The 15,340-nt window shown below is 55.1% G+C and overlaps 1 protein-coding gene across 6 annotated transcripts in view; it reads right to left on the bottom strand.

Annotated features, from left to right (window-relative positions):
• Gng7 (G protein subunit gamma 7) overlaps positions 1-15,340 on the bottom strand; it is a 110,454-nt gene that overhangs the window by 20,427 nt on the left and 74,687 nt on the right. For 4 of the 6 annotated variants that reach the window (XM_087201550.1, XM_087201549.1, XM_004865782.3 and 1 more), the window contains one exon: positions 8,793-8,828. The exons of the other annotated variants lie outside the window; for them this stretch is intronic. The gene's annotated coding sequence lies outside the window, so the exon portion shown is untranslated. The remainder of the gene's footprint in view (positions 1-8,792; positions 8,829-15,340) is intronic. 6 annotated transcript variants of the gene reach the window in all.

Below are 15,340 nucleotides of genomic sequence, written 5' to 3'. Positions count from 1 at the left end.
ACCTTTCTGGTCTGGGCCAGGGCGGAGCTGGGTGGCTGCTCTGGGGACACCACAGCCCCGGGGCCCTACCACGAAGCTTCCAGAGACCACCCAGTGCCAACTTCCAGGGTCACAGGATGAAAGAAATGTGGGAAGACTCTGAGACAGGAAGCCAGGCTCCGGGGCTGGGCTCTCTGGCCACTCTGGCCGCTTCAGGAAATGGCACAGAGGAGGTGGTTCCTCCCTGGCCGGCTCCCCATTCGTTACAGTAGGACAGGGGACGGAGCAGGGCTCCTGCTGGGCTCTGTGCACGCCCCGGACAAGCTCTGTGGGGCGTCCCCGGCCTCCCCTGCAGTCCTGACAGCGACACATGTCCCCACATGTCACCCAGTGTCCTCTGGGGCAGGATCACCTGGCTTGAGTCACCTCTGGAGCAGAATATTGAGTCTCCATCCATCCTTCTCCTGGAGCTTTGGTGTGTGGGAAACAGGGAACTGCCAGGGCGACTGGAATGTGGCTTCCTTTGTGATCTGCTGCCCCCTGGGGCTAAGGTGGCCCCGTCCCACCTGTCCACAGCAGCCACCCTCTGCTGGGCACAGGGGCCCTGCCTTTCCTGGGGGCTGCTTGGCCAACCACACAGCATTTCCCACCTGGTTGTGTCACACTTAGCCTTCCCCACATACCCAGTGACACATCCCAACGTGGGCTCATAGTAGAGCTGGCACACCAGGGAATTTTGATGAAGTCCACGGGTGACCGCCCTGACCTTGTGTGAGCCCTCTTCCTGAGTGTGGGTGAGACCTGTCACTAGGTGGGCTGTGGATAGCTTAATGGCAGGGCTGGCTTTAAGAAGGGGATCACTTGGGCTGGGTCTGACCTAATCAGGTGATCCCTTCCTGAAAAATGGATCGGGGAGGGGGATTTAGCTCAGTGGTTCCACCACCTGCCTTGCAAGCGCAAGCTCCCGAGTTCGATCTCTGGTACCAAAAAAAAAAAATTACAGTACTGAAGAAAGAATTGGAAAGAGATTCTATATGGGAGCTTCTTGTGGCTGGCTTTGAGGATGGAGGGTCCATGCTCAGGACTGAGAAGAAGGCCTTTAAGAACTGACAGCCCACAACGGTTGGAGTCCTCAGTCCTAAAGCTTTGAGGAAATACATTCTCAAACTGAATGAGACTGGAAGACTTCAGGCTCATGGCAGCTGGCCTCCCATTTCCTTGTCACCCTTGTGACTCCAGACCTGCAGAACTGTGAGCTCACTGAGGTTCAGGCATTACTTGAAGCTGGTGGGTTTGCCTGGTTTGTTTCAAAGTGCCACTAGCTGATACACAGGGCTGGGGTGGGAGCTGATGAGGTCTCATGGATCAGCCTGAGATGTAGGTTCCTGTAAACAGGCTCTAAGTGCAGCATTTGTCCTCCACTATGGCACAGGAAGTCCATGCATTCCAGCTGGCTCGGCCCTGGTGGCTGTGCCTTAAGGTGGCTCCCTTTGCCAGCTCCCGATCCAAGGTTAACCAAGACTTGCATGGTGGACTGGAGCACGTGAGCTGGGGGGAACCCATAGCAGCAGTGACTCCTTGCCCTTGGAGAGAACAGATACTGCCTTCATCTGCCTTTAAAATTTCCAGAGAGCCAGGCGTGGTGGCACACACCTGTCATCCCAGCACTCTAGGAGGCTGAGGCAGGAGGATCCCAAGTTTGAACCCAGGTAGGGCAACTTAGTGAGATCCTAACTCAAAATAAAAAAAATATAAAGGGCTGAGGATGGAGCTCAACACAAAGGCCCTGAGTTCAATCCCTAGCACTGAAAGAAAACAAAAATGAACTTCCGGGAGCAGAAGCCCTACAGCACACAGCTGGAGCTCCAGGGTTCTCTCCCCTCAGGCCCTGCAATCCCGCCCTGGCTGCCGCCTGCCATTCCAAAATTAAGCAGGGGAAAAAAGAAACCCAAACAACAAAAATCTGCAGCCAGATCCTGCAGGGGACGAACACGCAGAGGTGGGGACGCACTTAGGCCTCAGCACACGGGGTTCAGAAACAAGAGGAGAGGGCGGTGTTTACAGAGGACGAGATCCAAGCCCAAACAAACCCCAAGTGCAGTTCGGAGAGAAGCGGGCTGGGCAGGGACGGGACGAACTGCTGGGAACAAGTTGCACCCGGACTGTAGCTGGGTTGCAGCCGGGGTCCCTGGGCTCCTTCCTCCGTGGCGCCTATCACACAGTCGTGAGAGCAGGGCCCGGGAGCCGGTGTGCACCAGGAAGCGCTGAGCAGAGGGCCGGAGGGAACGCGGTTCTCAGTGGGGTCCAGTCCGGGTTGCTGGTCATGGGGTACATGCTTGGTTTTTTGGTTGTTGTTAAGAAACTGGCAAACTTGGGCCGGGGATTTAGCTCAGTGGTTCCACCACCTGCCTTGCAAGCAGAAGGACCCAAGTTAAGTTCGATCCCCGGTACCAAAAAAAAAAAAAAGAAAAAAGAAAAAAGAAATTGCCAAACCTTTGCGGAGTAGCCTTGCCCTCTCCCGGCCCTGCCAGCGATGCAGGAGTGATGTGAGTTTACTCCCCCCCACCCCCCGCCGTCCCTGGCGGTTACTGAACCCCTGTTCTCTCCCCTGTGGCGGCACGTGTTCTAGTTCTGCCGCCTGGCTGTCACTTGGTGAGCTGGAACAACCCAGGGCATCTCGGCTAGGGGTGATTGTCCCCCAAGGGACACAGACGATCTCTGGGGATATCTGTGGTTGTGACTGGCAGCTCCTGGTGTGGAGCGGGTGGAGGACCAGGATGCCCTGAGAGCATGCCTGGCCTCAAATCTCCTGAGCCCAGAGAGACAGACAGTGGCTTAGACTTTGCAGAAAAAGGCAGAGTCAAAAGCAGACAGGGGGGCCGGGGATTTAGCTCAGTGGTTCCACCACCTGCCTTGCAAGCACAAGGTCCCAAGTTCAATCCCTGGTACCAAAAAAAAAAAAAGCAGACAGGGGCCATGGCCTTGAGGAACCCCAGGAAGGACACATATGCCATGTGGGGAATGGGGACCCTGCCGTGCCCTCTGCCCTCTGCAGGTTCAAGTGTCACCAACAGGACCCACAGTGGGGACTACACAGAGCTTGGGTGCCAGCTGGGCCCTGAACATCGACCCAGGGAGCCGGCCACATGCTGAGGACACAGGGACAGGTATGGGTGTCCCCAAGCCTCTTTGACCTCCCTGCAACCAGGTGCCCAGGCACCACCCAGACTCTGTCACCCACACCCCGAGCACCCAGGGCCACGGTCACAGGACCAGGGTGAGGGCCAGGGGCCACATGAGGGCCGGTAACCTTGTGGCTAGACCTTTCGGAGGGAAAGCGGCTCCCAGGCTGCTACACAGTCTTGTGACCGGCTGTCAGCGAGGTCCCTTTGTTCTCGGGCTAAATCGGTCCCTGTGCGGCTATATTTAGAAGGGGCTGCAGAAGGGGAAAGAATGAGGTGCCCACGGGAAAGTGAAAAACAGATCAGCGAAGCAGATCCCATGGAGCCCAAGAATGGGGCGGCTTGTTCTACAGTGAGGTCTTCGATGACAGAGGCTGACGAAGCAGGCTGGTCACCGTGGTTACGGAGCAGGAGAAAAGGCTGCTGTCTGTCCCCTGGCCCTAGCGGGGGTGGCTCTGCTCCCTCTTGGCTCACAGGCCAGGGGGGTGACCGCGGTCATGTGAGAGTTTGTAATCTTGGGAGAGGGGCAGGGAGACACAGCCCCCGTGGCTCTTGTCACTTCTGCTCTGCACTTCCTGGCAGGGAGGAAATGTTGTCACCCTGGCCCCATGCCAGGGCAAAGGGGCAGCACCAGCCTAGAGAGCATGCAACTCCTACAGGAGCTAAAGGGCTGGAAAGAGAGGCGCTCTACTGGGCTCTCCTACCTCGGCTGGGACAAGCTCCTACACAACCTGCAAGGACCCCTCAGTGTCATGCCCTCTGAGGATCTACTGGTCACAGCCGCCCTGGGAATTCCTCGTGCATGGTAATATTATGGCTTCTGTAAGAAACCACAAAGTGATCACATAGCCTCCCAGGGTGGAATCCAGGTGCAGGTGGTGAGGTTGCTCCTCCCACGGCTCCGGGAAAACCCAGTCCCTGTCCTGGCTCCTAGAGGCGCCTGCAGCCCTTGGCTTGCAGCCCCCCTCTCCATCTGCAGAGCTGGCAGCACCGTCTTCAGCCTCTCTCAGCTTCTTACCCTCTCTCACCCGCTCAGGGGACTCTGAGGGATGTTGGGTCCAGGGTGGTCAGGACGACCCCCTCAGGGTCCATTACTTAGCCCAGCTGCAGAGTCCCTTCTCCTGGAGGTGATGTGGACCCAGGCCCCATGGTCAGGGCGGCGGTGGGGGAACGAATCCTTTGTGGCTGTAAATCTGCTGACTCTGGTGCACCCCAGGAGCTGGGGGCCTGGACAGCAGGGCCTGGCTGGGGGCTACCACACTGAGTTTCCTGAGGGTGCTGCTTCCAGGGGTCCCTTTCTTGGGAGCCAGGCAGCCCAGCACAGAGCTTCTGGGCCCTCCTGGAGTCAGCAGCGGTCAGGTGCTCAGAGGCCTGTTCCCAACACAGTGCATCCTCCCAGTCCCCTCTGCAGGAAGCAACAGCCTGCCCAGGGCACACAGCCTGCAGCCAGGGCCCTCGGACCTGACTCAACAGCTGCAGCCCTGTACTGTGGGTTTGGGGTCAGAGAGGCTGAGGCAGGAGGATCTCAAGTTTGAGCCCGGTCTGGGCAACTAGCAACACAGCGAGATCTTGTCTCAAGATAAGAGACAGTGAGTGTTTTCCAGGTGTGTGCAAGGCCTTGGGCTCCATCCCCAGCAATTAAAAAAAAAAAAAAAAAAAGACAGCCCCTTGCTGGGGTCACACTGGAGTCACCTGTAAGATTCTGCTTCCTCTTGGGGAACTTCTGGCACAGAGGACCCTGGGGGCCGGCGCTCCGTGTGCACAATTCCTGAGTGCATCCGTCTGGGCTCGGATGACCATCATGGAATCTCTAACAACGTGATGGAGCGTGTGGCCCGGCGCACGCCAACATCCCCTTTTCTCCCCCGTTCAAATTCCATGACGCCTTTTCTTGCTAATGTGGAAATGCCGCCGAGTTTGAGCCAGCCCAGGAAGTGCAGAGGTCCCCTGTGGCTGTCACAGAGAAGGGATGACAGGGACAGCTTGGGTGCTTGGTGCTTAGAATCCCTGCAGGAAGGAGGGGATGGAGCAGGCGGGCTGAGCGGCCTGCAGGGGGCCACGCAGGAAGTGCCGCAGTGCCACAGCCCCCAAGACCTGGATGCAGGCAGGAGGTGCTCCTTGGCCTCTGTCCCAGCTCTCGCCCTTCGCTGGCTGGCTGGAGGCCACTTTGAGGAGGCCCCCAAGGCCAGGGACTCTGGGTGTCTCAGGCTCCTCGGGCTTCAGTGAGCAAACGGCACACGGAGCTAGGGTCTGTTGCTCACAGTGCTCGAGGCTGTAGGGCCCAGGTCAGGGACTGGTGAGGGCCTATGGGTTCAGCCACGGGGCCTGCTCGTGTGGTGGTAGAAGGGGCAAAGCATTGCTTTTCTCCCTGCTTCCCTCTCTCCCTTCCCTCCTTTCCTCCTTTCTTTCTTTTTTTTGTACTGGGGATGGAACCCAGGGTCTCTAAACAGAGGTACATTTCCAGCCTTTTCTACTTTTCACTAAGTTGCTAAGTTGCCCAGGCTGGCCTCAAACTCGTGATTCTCCTGTTTCAGCCTCCTGAGTAGCAGGGATGACAGACATGCACCACCATGCGCAGCCCTAATTTCCTTCCTCTTCAAGGCTGTGTAATAATCCACTGTGTGGGACAGCTATTCTACGTGCATCCTTTCACCACCTAGGGACACCTAATTCTCCCTGCTTTGGGCTCTTGCAAGTCCGGGCCATGAGCACTGTGTACAGCCCCCTCTTCACTTTTTAAAGCGTGCCACTCCCCACACCTTCTCGCTCAGCTCCTGGCTGCTGTGACTGTCCCCACCGGGGAAAGGGATCCTGGAGGGCTCTGGGGACCTCGGCCAGAGGGCAGCTGGACAAGCAGCCCAAGGACACTAGATGCTAAGTGAGGGAACAGCCAAGAGCTCAAATCCAGCCCCACCTTTGTCTTATCTTTTCACGTGGAGCCTGTTTCCCCACCTGTAAAATGGGGACAATGAAATCTGCGCCCTGGGGCTCCTCGGGTAACGAATCCAGGCAGAGTAGCAGGGCCTGGGCCACAGGATGAAGGTGACCACTTGCTGAGGTGCCCGCTGGGGTCAGGGGGCCAGAGGAAGGGGGGGACCCACAGGGGAGGCGGGCAGTGTCCTGATGGCCAGGACAGCCGAGGATGGCATGGGGCTGGGTCAGAGGGCTACAGCTGGTTGATGTCATCATCGCTGGGGCTTTTTGTCACCATCACCCTGGCAGGTGTGACAGTGGGGGCCTAATCCCCTGCAGGTGGCCTGCTGTGAGCAGTGTTAAATCCTTACAGTCTCCATCACCATGGTAACGGTCAGGTGTGTGGGGCAGGGTTGGGGGTGGGGAGGAGGAGACCGCATCGCCTCAGGAGCAAAATGGAAGGGGGAAAGGGTCGGTTATCGGCAGCTCAGTCATCTAGGAAGCCTATTTTGTGCAAAATGTTCTGGAGTGGTGGGTAACCCTGTGATCCGGGCACTCTGGGAGGCTGGGGCAGAGAGATGGAAAGTTGGAGCGCAACCTGGGCAATTTAGGGAGAGCCCGTCTCAAAATTTAATAAGTATAAAGGGCTGGGGATGTAGATCCGTGTGAAGGCTCTGGGTACCACAAAACAAAACCCCCACATGAATGCAAAATAGCCATGTAAAACAAAATGACAAGGTTTTTTTAAAAAAAAAATTGATAGAATCTAGTCGGGCTGGGATTTTTTTTTGAGACAGGTCTCGCTATGTGGCCCAGGCTGGCCTTGACCTCACAGTGATCCTCCCATGCTGGGATGACAGGCATGTGCCACCATACCTGGCTCATGCCCATTGTTTTCTGGTTGGTTTGTTTGTTTGTTTTTGGTACCAGAGATTGAACTCAGGACCTTGCGCTTGCAAGGCAGGCACCAGAACCACTGAGCTAAATCCCCGGCCCATCATGGCCGTTGTTTTAAGCACTCCCTAGCTTGTAGTTTTGTTCCGGGGACCTCAGGAAGCTATCATGGGGGGTGGGAGCTTCCTGTGTCGACCCCTCCAGCCCTTGATCACACAGCCACTGCTGGTCAGGCCTCGTGTCCTTGGAGCTCACAGTGTCCCCTGCAGTCCTACATACAGGTGCAGGCGTTCAGAGAGACAGAGCAGTGAGGAAGTGAGTCTGGTCAAGGACGGGCTCCCTACCCCAAAACCTGCTGACCTGCAGGAAGCGGGCAACCTGGGACAGAAGCCCACTCTTTTCTGTTTGTGGTACTGGGGACTGAGCCAGGGCCTTTGCACTGAGCTCCATCCCCAGCCCTGTTTATCTTTTATTTTGAGACAGGGACTTGCTAATTTGCTAAAGTGTGCCAGCTAGGTTCAAACTTGTGATCCTCCTGCCTCAGCCTCCCAGAGTGCTGGGATGACAGGCGTGCACCACTACGCCTGGTGAGAAGCCCACCTGACTCCTCTTTCCTTCCCAAACTCATCAGGAGACATATAGGGATTAAACAGCACTTAGACAACCATTGGGACCGAGAAATCACAAGGGAAGTTAGGAAATTCTCTGAGCCCAAGAAGCGAAAATGCAACTGAACCTTAAGTACCTGGTCCCAGTGACCAGGACATCTCCAGGGAGAAAGAGGAAAGATCTCAAAACCAGACCTAATTGGACCCAGAGGGAACCAGAAAAGGGCAGGCCACTGAAACTCAGACACTGAAAGGAAGGAAATAGTAAAGATGAGAAGGGAGATAAGATGAAATGTAGAATAAAAAAACAAGAATCCAAGAAACCAAAAGCTGGTTCTTTGAAAAGCTTCATAATCTTTAGCTAGGCTGATTAAAAAACCCCAAAAGATAAGTCACAAAAACCTAAAGTCGGAGATGAGAAGGAAACATTATATGGACTTTTCAGAAATTAAAAGGGTTATAACAGAATGCTACGAACAACTTTACCAAACAAATTCCAAACTCAGCAGCTGACATGAAATAGACAGCAAGTTCCTAGAAATACACAAATTACTAAATTATAGACTTAGATGCCAGGTGTTAGGCTGTGTGCTTTCCCACCCCGTTTTTTTTTTTTTTTTTTTGGTACCAGGGATGGAACTCAAGATCTTGCACTTTTGAGGCTGGTGAGGTGCCACTGAGCTAAATCCCTGGCCCCTCCTTGGTTTTTTGAGACAGGGTCTCGCTGTGTAATCCAAGCTGGCCTTGAACTCACTATGAACCCAGGCTGGCATGGAACTCATGGTGATCCTCCTGCCTCAGCCTTCCGAGTGCTAGGATTATAGGCACACTGGTTCAACATTTAAAAATTTTTATTGCCTGGTTTCATCTTTGCGACATTCTTGCCAGGTGGAGAGCATTATGTTCATGATGGAAGGTGACAGAGATTCCTCCCAAAAGTGGTGGAGCTGGTACACAGGCTGGGGTTCCAACTCTGGGAGCCCAGAGCTCATTTTTGGGGACACAACCTCCCCATGTGTCACGAGCACCTGAAACACCATGGTGTGGGGTGGGGCGTGGCTCTGTGGTGAGCTCCTACCTAGCTGTGCAAGGTCCTGCGCTCTATCCCCAGCACCAGGAAAATAAAATAAGTGGCTTGTTTTTTCTTTCCTTTCCCCATTTTTTCTATAAAACAAAGGAAGGCAAGCTTGTGGAAGAAAATACAAATGCAACATACCTTTATTTGTTTTCCCAGGAAGCACTGTGTTAGGTCCTATTGTTAAAAAAAGAGAGGGAGAAAATCAGTATTACTACTGGGACAGAGACCTAGCTCCAGCTGCCCTCCAACATGTGGGGAATGTGGGAGAATCAGCTTTATTCTTTTTTATAGTGTTAAGTGAACCCAGGGCCTTCACACTGAGCTACATTTATATTTTTATATTTTTAAATTCTCAAATAGGGTTTTCTAAGTTGCCCAAGACTGGCTTCAAACTTGCGATGTCTGTGCCTCAGCCACACCGGGTGCTGGGATGACAGGTGTGCGCCACCATACCTGGCTTGATTTTATTGTTTTATTTTGTTTTTTGGTACTGGGGATCAAACTCAGGATCTTGCGCTTTCGAGGCAGGAGTGGTGCCACTGAGCTAAATCCCCAGCATTTATTTTGTTTTATTTTATTATTATTATTTTTTTTGGTACCGGGGATCGAACTCAGGTCCTTGTGCTTGCGTGGCAGGCAGCGAAACCACTGAGCTAAATCCCCAGCAATTTTGTTTAATTTTTTGAGACAGGGTCTCACTTTTGCTTCATAGTGCAGGCTGGTCTCCAACTCTTGATGATCCTCCTGCCTCAGCCTCCCGGATGCTGGGATTACAGGCATATGCCATCATACCCGGCCTCGATCTTATTCTTTACAATGGCTCATTCAGAATATTGGCTTTGCTATTTTTTCCCCCCCCAGAATGGGGAAAGAAAGGCTAAGTTTTCTTGTAGAACTTGTTGTTTTGTTTTGTTACCAGGGATCAAACTCAGGACCTTGTGCTTGAGAGGCAGGCAGTGACTCCACTGAGCTAAATCCCTGGCCCAGAACTGGTATTATTCCATTTCAGGTTTCTGGGACCCCTAACCCATGGTCAGAGTCCACAATATCAGCCTGTTGCAGTAGAAGAAAAACAAAATACTCCGGTACTGAGCCTTCTGTCACATCTGGGTGCTTTTCCATCTTTGCTTTCTCCCTTTATGTTGGCCACATGCTGGGGTGAGGGGAGAGGTAGAAACTGCGAAGTTGGGAGCAAAGCCATTAATCCCAGAGGGAAGGGATGACAGGTGTACGGGGTGGGGTGGGAGGGCGGGCGGCCGGATGCCGGGCACATGGGAGCCTGGGGCCACACCCCTCTCCTGCTCCAAGGCCAGCGCCGGCCTCCTGGTTTCGGACAAAAAGACCGGAGGGCAGCAGAGGCCTCCACCACCCCGTGAGATCAGCAAGGCCCGGCCCGACCGACTTCCTGTGCAGCTCTGGAGCCCAAGCTCACATGGCCCAGCTGCTTCCCCGTGGGCCGGAGGTCCCTGTGGTCTCCGTGAGTGGCCCCGCCCCTCTTCCTTTACAAACATTTGCTGTTCCACAAACTGATGGGGTTTTTCCAGCGACACAAGAAGGTGGCCAATCCTGGGCTGGTGCTTTCTGCGCAGCCCTGTACCTTTGGTGGCAGCAGAGCAGAGGCCAAGGAGGGTCCAGGTCCGGTGGGGGCGCTCAGTGCTCAGCACAGAAAGATGGGGCTGGGGTGGCCCAGGGTTTCCCCTTCCCGGATGCTGGGCACAATGGGGCCAGGCATGCTCTGCGGGGCGTCCTGGGCACTGCAGGTGGTTCCCTGGCTTCCACCTGCTCCGTCCAGGAGCTCCCATGGTGCTGACAGCCACTCTTGTGCCCAGACATGGCCAGGGATCCCTTGGGATGCAAAATTGCTCTGCCTTAGAGGAAGGGCTGGTGAGATGCAGGGAAATAAGGCACTGAGTGCCAAGACCATAGGACCCAATCTCCTGCTGAAGGTATTAGGCTCCAGACCTCAGCCGGCCATGGTGGTGCAATCTGTCATCCCAGCACTCTGGAGGCTGAAGCAGGAGGATCGCAAGTTCAAGCCCAGCCTGGGCAACTCGATGAGACCCTGTCTTGAAATTAACATGGGCTGGGAATGTAGCTCAGTGCAAAGGCCCTGGGGTCTACCTTCAGTTCTTCCCCCAAAAGAGAAGCTGCCACTTCCTCTGAATGTCACTAGCATGTGTTTGCTGACCCAGGGTCTCATCCAGGACATCTCATTGTGATGTGAATTTCCTGCCTGTACCTTGTACTTTACAGATACACCCTCACTGGGGATCAAACCTGGGGGTGCTCTACCACTGAGCTACACCCCAGCCCTTTTTGTTTTTTGAGACAGGGTCTCTGGGATCGAACATGGTGATCCTCCTGCCTCAGCCTCCAGAGTGCTGTGACGATCAGTGTGTGCCACTACATCTGGTTTCAGACAAAGACCGGAGGGCAGCAGAGGCCTCCTGCTAGGATCCCCGCTGCACGCCCGACTGCTCACCTTTAAAGGAAAAGGAGAAAAATTCCAGAAGCCCCGTTTACTTGGGTGTGTGCAGGATGGTGGGGACACACAGGTGTGCAAGTGTGTGTGTAAGCAGGAGGACGGGTGAGGCCCCCCAATGCCCTGATTTCCTAGCAACCTGCCCACTGGGCCCCGGTCTTTCTGAGAAGTGAGGCTCGAGACTTTGTCAGAGAAAGGTCCCTTGGGTGCTGCCCGCCACCTCCCAGAGAGCTGGCACCTCGAGGCCACTTCTGCTTTTGTTGCCCTTCGCCCTGGCAGGGCTGGGAGGGAGGAACAAAGAGCAGGGTGTTTTTGTTTTTTTTTTGGTACCGGGGATCGAACTCTGGCCCTTGCACCTGCGTGAGCAGGTTGTATTTTTAAATCCCGCTAGGAGCCGCCCCTGGTGGCGTTTTACAGCCCTCCCATCAAGACCTGGAGTGGTAAAGGCTTGGTAAGGGGTCAGGCAGAGGCCGGGCGTCCCTGCTGGCTGTGGACAGGCAGCTCTGTGGATGTCAACACTGAGGGAACCAGGGTCTTGCTCTGGGCACTGAGGTCACTGGGGCAGGGCTTTCTCTTCGGGGCGTCCTGGGCACTGCAGGGGCTGAGCATCGTCCCCGGCCTCCACCCGTCCGGGCCCCAGTGTGACAGCCACACGTGTCCCCAGCCACAGCCCGTGGTCCCTCAAAGTGGGTCACACCTCCATGCCTGCTTAGGGTTCCAAGGTCACTTCTTGGAAGCGCTTAGCTCTTAGCATGGGCTGTTCAGCGTGGCTGGAACATCCCTGCCTGCCTGCTCTCGCCTGGTCCAACATGGCTCCCCCACCCCTGCAGATGGCACAGTGACATCACAGAACACACACTGGAAGAAACTCAGGTGGTATTTGGGTGTGGAGCTGGGCGGGGGGACAATAAGAGGGGAGTCAGCAGAATGAGGGTGATCTCTGGTCATGTGGAGCCTCTCTTCTGTTCATTTTAATTCATTAATGTTTTTTTTTTTGGTACCGGGGATTGAACTCAGGACCTTGTGCTTTCAAAGCAGGCGCCACTGAGATAAATCCCCAGCCCGTTAATTCATTAATTTTTGAGACAGTCTCCCTAAGTTGCTAAATTGCCCAGGCTAGCCTTGAACTTGGGCTCTTTCAGCCTTCAAGTGCTGGATTACAGGCTTGGACCTCCACACCTGGCTGCTGGTAGGGTTTTAAACTGGTATAACTCCAGCCAGGAATTTAGCTCAGTGGTTCCTCTGCCTGCCTCGAAGGCACAAGGACCCGAGTTCCATCCCTAGTACCCAAACCCCCCCCCCCAAAAACCCTGGTATAACTCCTGCCGGTTAGTAGTTTGGCCAAAGCAATTAGTTTTAGAAAGTTGCTCCAACACAGTTCCACCAAAGTTGGAACATTTATCTCTTGGAGGAATATTATGCAGTAGTGATAATGCATGAGGTGCTGTTCATCCTCACATGTGACATTCTGGGCAGGATTATGCTGGTCAAAAGGAAGCTGGTTCCTTTATTACCGGATGTCATGTAGTCACAGCACCAAGGCCCCTCTTCCATCACTGTCTGCTCTAACAGGGGACTCGAGTGGGGGAGGGGGCAATGAGAGGTGTGACCACAAAACTCAGGGTCCCTTCTGGGTCCTATTTCCTCACAGCTGCCTGTCCCTCGACAAGTCTCTCTGTGTCATCTGCTGAGAATGATCTAAATGTGGACCATTTACACCCACTTGCCTTGTGCAACAGTACAAATGCAGGGTGGAAGGGACCAGAAGGGCACAGTGTAATGTGATGGACACGGGTGTTGGAGAACAGCTGTTGTGAGGGGCTGCAGCTCCAGGTTCTGCCGCTTTGAGGAGCTGAAAGTGTCCGGAGGCTGCATCATTCTCAGAGGGGAGCCTGGTTTGGGCGTCCTTTTCCACTGCTGGGGGAGGGGTGGCTCTGCAGTACCCGGCCCTGATCACCCTGCCATTACTCCTGACAGCACTGCCAATGGTATACACATGTCCCTAGGAGGAACAGCAGGAGCCTGGAGCCTGCAGCTGAGACTTTCTATTCTCTCTTTTCTAACCTTTTAAAAAAAAAATTTAATTTTTTTAGCCCGGAGCCATGCTGCGTGTCTGTCATCCCAGCACTCCAGGAGGCTGAGGCAGAAGGATCTCAAGTTCCAGCCAAGCCGGGGAAGCTCAGCAGCTTAGCAAAACCTTGTCTCAAAAAATAAATAGGGCTGGGGCTGTAGCGCCATGCAAAGGCCCTAGTTCCACCCAGGGAAGAAATGGTGGCTGGAGTCTTTGTTTTCAACTGTCCCTTGAGACCATCCTCTGGGACCCATCTGGAAAGCTGTTAGGCCGTGGCAGAGACAGGAGCAGCCGGCTACCGAGTGGTGCACATGCAGACACGTAGATACACGTCCCCCACACACCAGCTCCTGCAGCCAAGGTCATGGGGCCATGGGACCCTGAGACCGAATTTCCCAGCTCATGGTGGTGGCAGCCAGGAGGCCTCTGGTGATGGTGACGACCGGCAACTGTGACGTGCCGGCAAGCAGCCCAGGCAGTGACAACAACCAGCAGGCCCTGATCCCAGCCGAGCCCTCCCCAGGGCTGCACGGGGCTCTGGGAGTCCACTGGGATGCTCCCTCCAGGGCTCATGAGCTGAGCCCAGGGCAGACAGGGCGGCTGAGGGGCGGGCAGCGGGCCTCACACATCTGGAGAGCAGGCCGGGATTTGGCCGTAGTTCTCTCCCTCTGCATTCCGTCACTGGGACCCCCTCCTGCCCTAGAGCTTGGCTAAATCTTGGAATTTCATCAGCAGGGTGGGGGCAAGGACCACCTAGAGGGCTGGGCGGAGAGGCCACCAGGCAGCGGGTCATTTCTTACTCTGGTTTCACCCAGGACCCACTCCTCCCATGGGCCTGTGAGACCTGTCACTTCCCTGGGGTTGTGGGACCGGGGTCCCTGTGTCCTGGCTGGCTGTCGGCTGGGGACACTCTCAGGTCCCTGCAAAGAGGATGTAGCCCTGACTTCTTCAAGGCCAGCAAGCAGAGTTTCACCAAACATCTGCTAACTCAGGATCTTCTAAAATGTGACCCAGTTGGTAATTCCAGCACTTGGGAGGCTGAAGCAGGAGGATCACCATTCGTTTGAGGCCAACATGAAGCTCACAGCAAGATCCTGTTTTAAACAAACAAAAAGGTGGCTGGATGGAAGAGGCGGGGAAAGCAGACACCAGGCTGCAGGATACTGCGTGGGTCCAAGCCACGCCCAGGTCCCTAATTAACGCCAGCTGGGCACACTGTCTTTGCGCAACCCCTCTGGAGAGGTCCCCTAATACCCATCTCCTGCCTGGGACGTTGCTGCCACCCTGGCCCCATTTTGACCTTGGGCTGGGCTCTGATCCTGCTCTGGCCCTTCTAGGTTCTGGACAGCTATGCCACTGGGGCATGACCAGAGGTGGTATTGGTCAGGGGACACAGCTGCTGTGGCTGGAGGGAGGTGCTCCATACCTGATCACATGTCATTCTGGGTGTGTCACAAGGTTGTTTTTACTTTTAATTTTGAGACAGTGTCTCACTAAGTCCCTGAGTTGCCCGGGTTGGGCTTGAACTCTTGATCCTCCTGCCCCAGCCTCCTAGAGTGCTGGGATGATGGTGTGCACCACCACGCCCGCTACGTTTTCCTATTTGGCTGAATCCCTCCCTGTGTGGTGAATTGCTAGTCAGAAGGGCCAAGGGGACCTGTGAGCCGTGCATGCCTGAGGCTGCTCATGGTCGATGGCCACAGCTCTGTCATAACCCGGCCTGCGTGGGAAAGCTCTCTGTGCCCCTGACTCCTCTGTGGGGCGACCTGGGAACTGCAGGTGCTGAGCGGTGGCCTCTGCCCACCCCGGGACAGGAGCTCCTCAGCTGAGAATCACAGCCCCACATGTGTCTGGTGGGGAAACTCCATGTTGAAGGATTTCAGGGCCACACGGCTGGGAGGCTGCAGAGTGGGGCCTCGAACCCATGGCTCTGGGCTTCAGGGCTGGGAGGATTGCAATCCCAGCCTGACCTCCTGCATGGAAAACCACAGGCCTGGCCCTCTGCCAGGCCAGCGGTCTGAGCAGGGAGAAGCCAGGAAATGGCCAGGAGGAGGAGCAACGGTTCGAGGGAAAAATATCCCAGGAATGCAAATCACTCCCCTCAGCTGGCCCTGGAGGGTCCCCATGTCCCTG

The sequence above is a fragment of the Heterocephalus glaber genome, unplaced genomic scaffold (genome assembly GCF_053883595.1).
Source record: "Heterocephalus glaber isolate CG9 unplaced genomic scaffold, H.glaber_assembly_v1.0 deba00001760, whole genome shotgun sequence".
Lineage (NCBI taxonomy): Eukaryota > Metazoa > Chordata > Mammalia > Rodentia > Bathyergidae > Heterocephalus > Heterocephalus glaber.
Note: the sequence above shows the minus strand (reverse complement) of the source record. Positions and strands in the feature narration are given on the sequence as shown.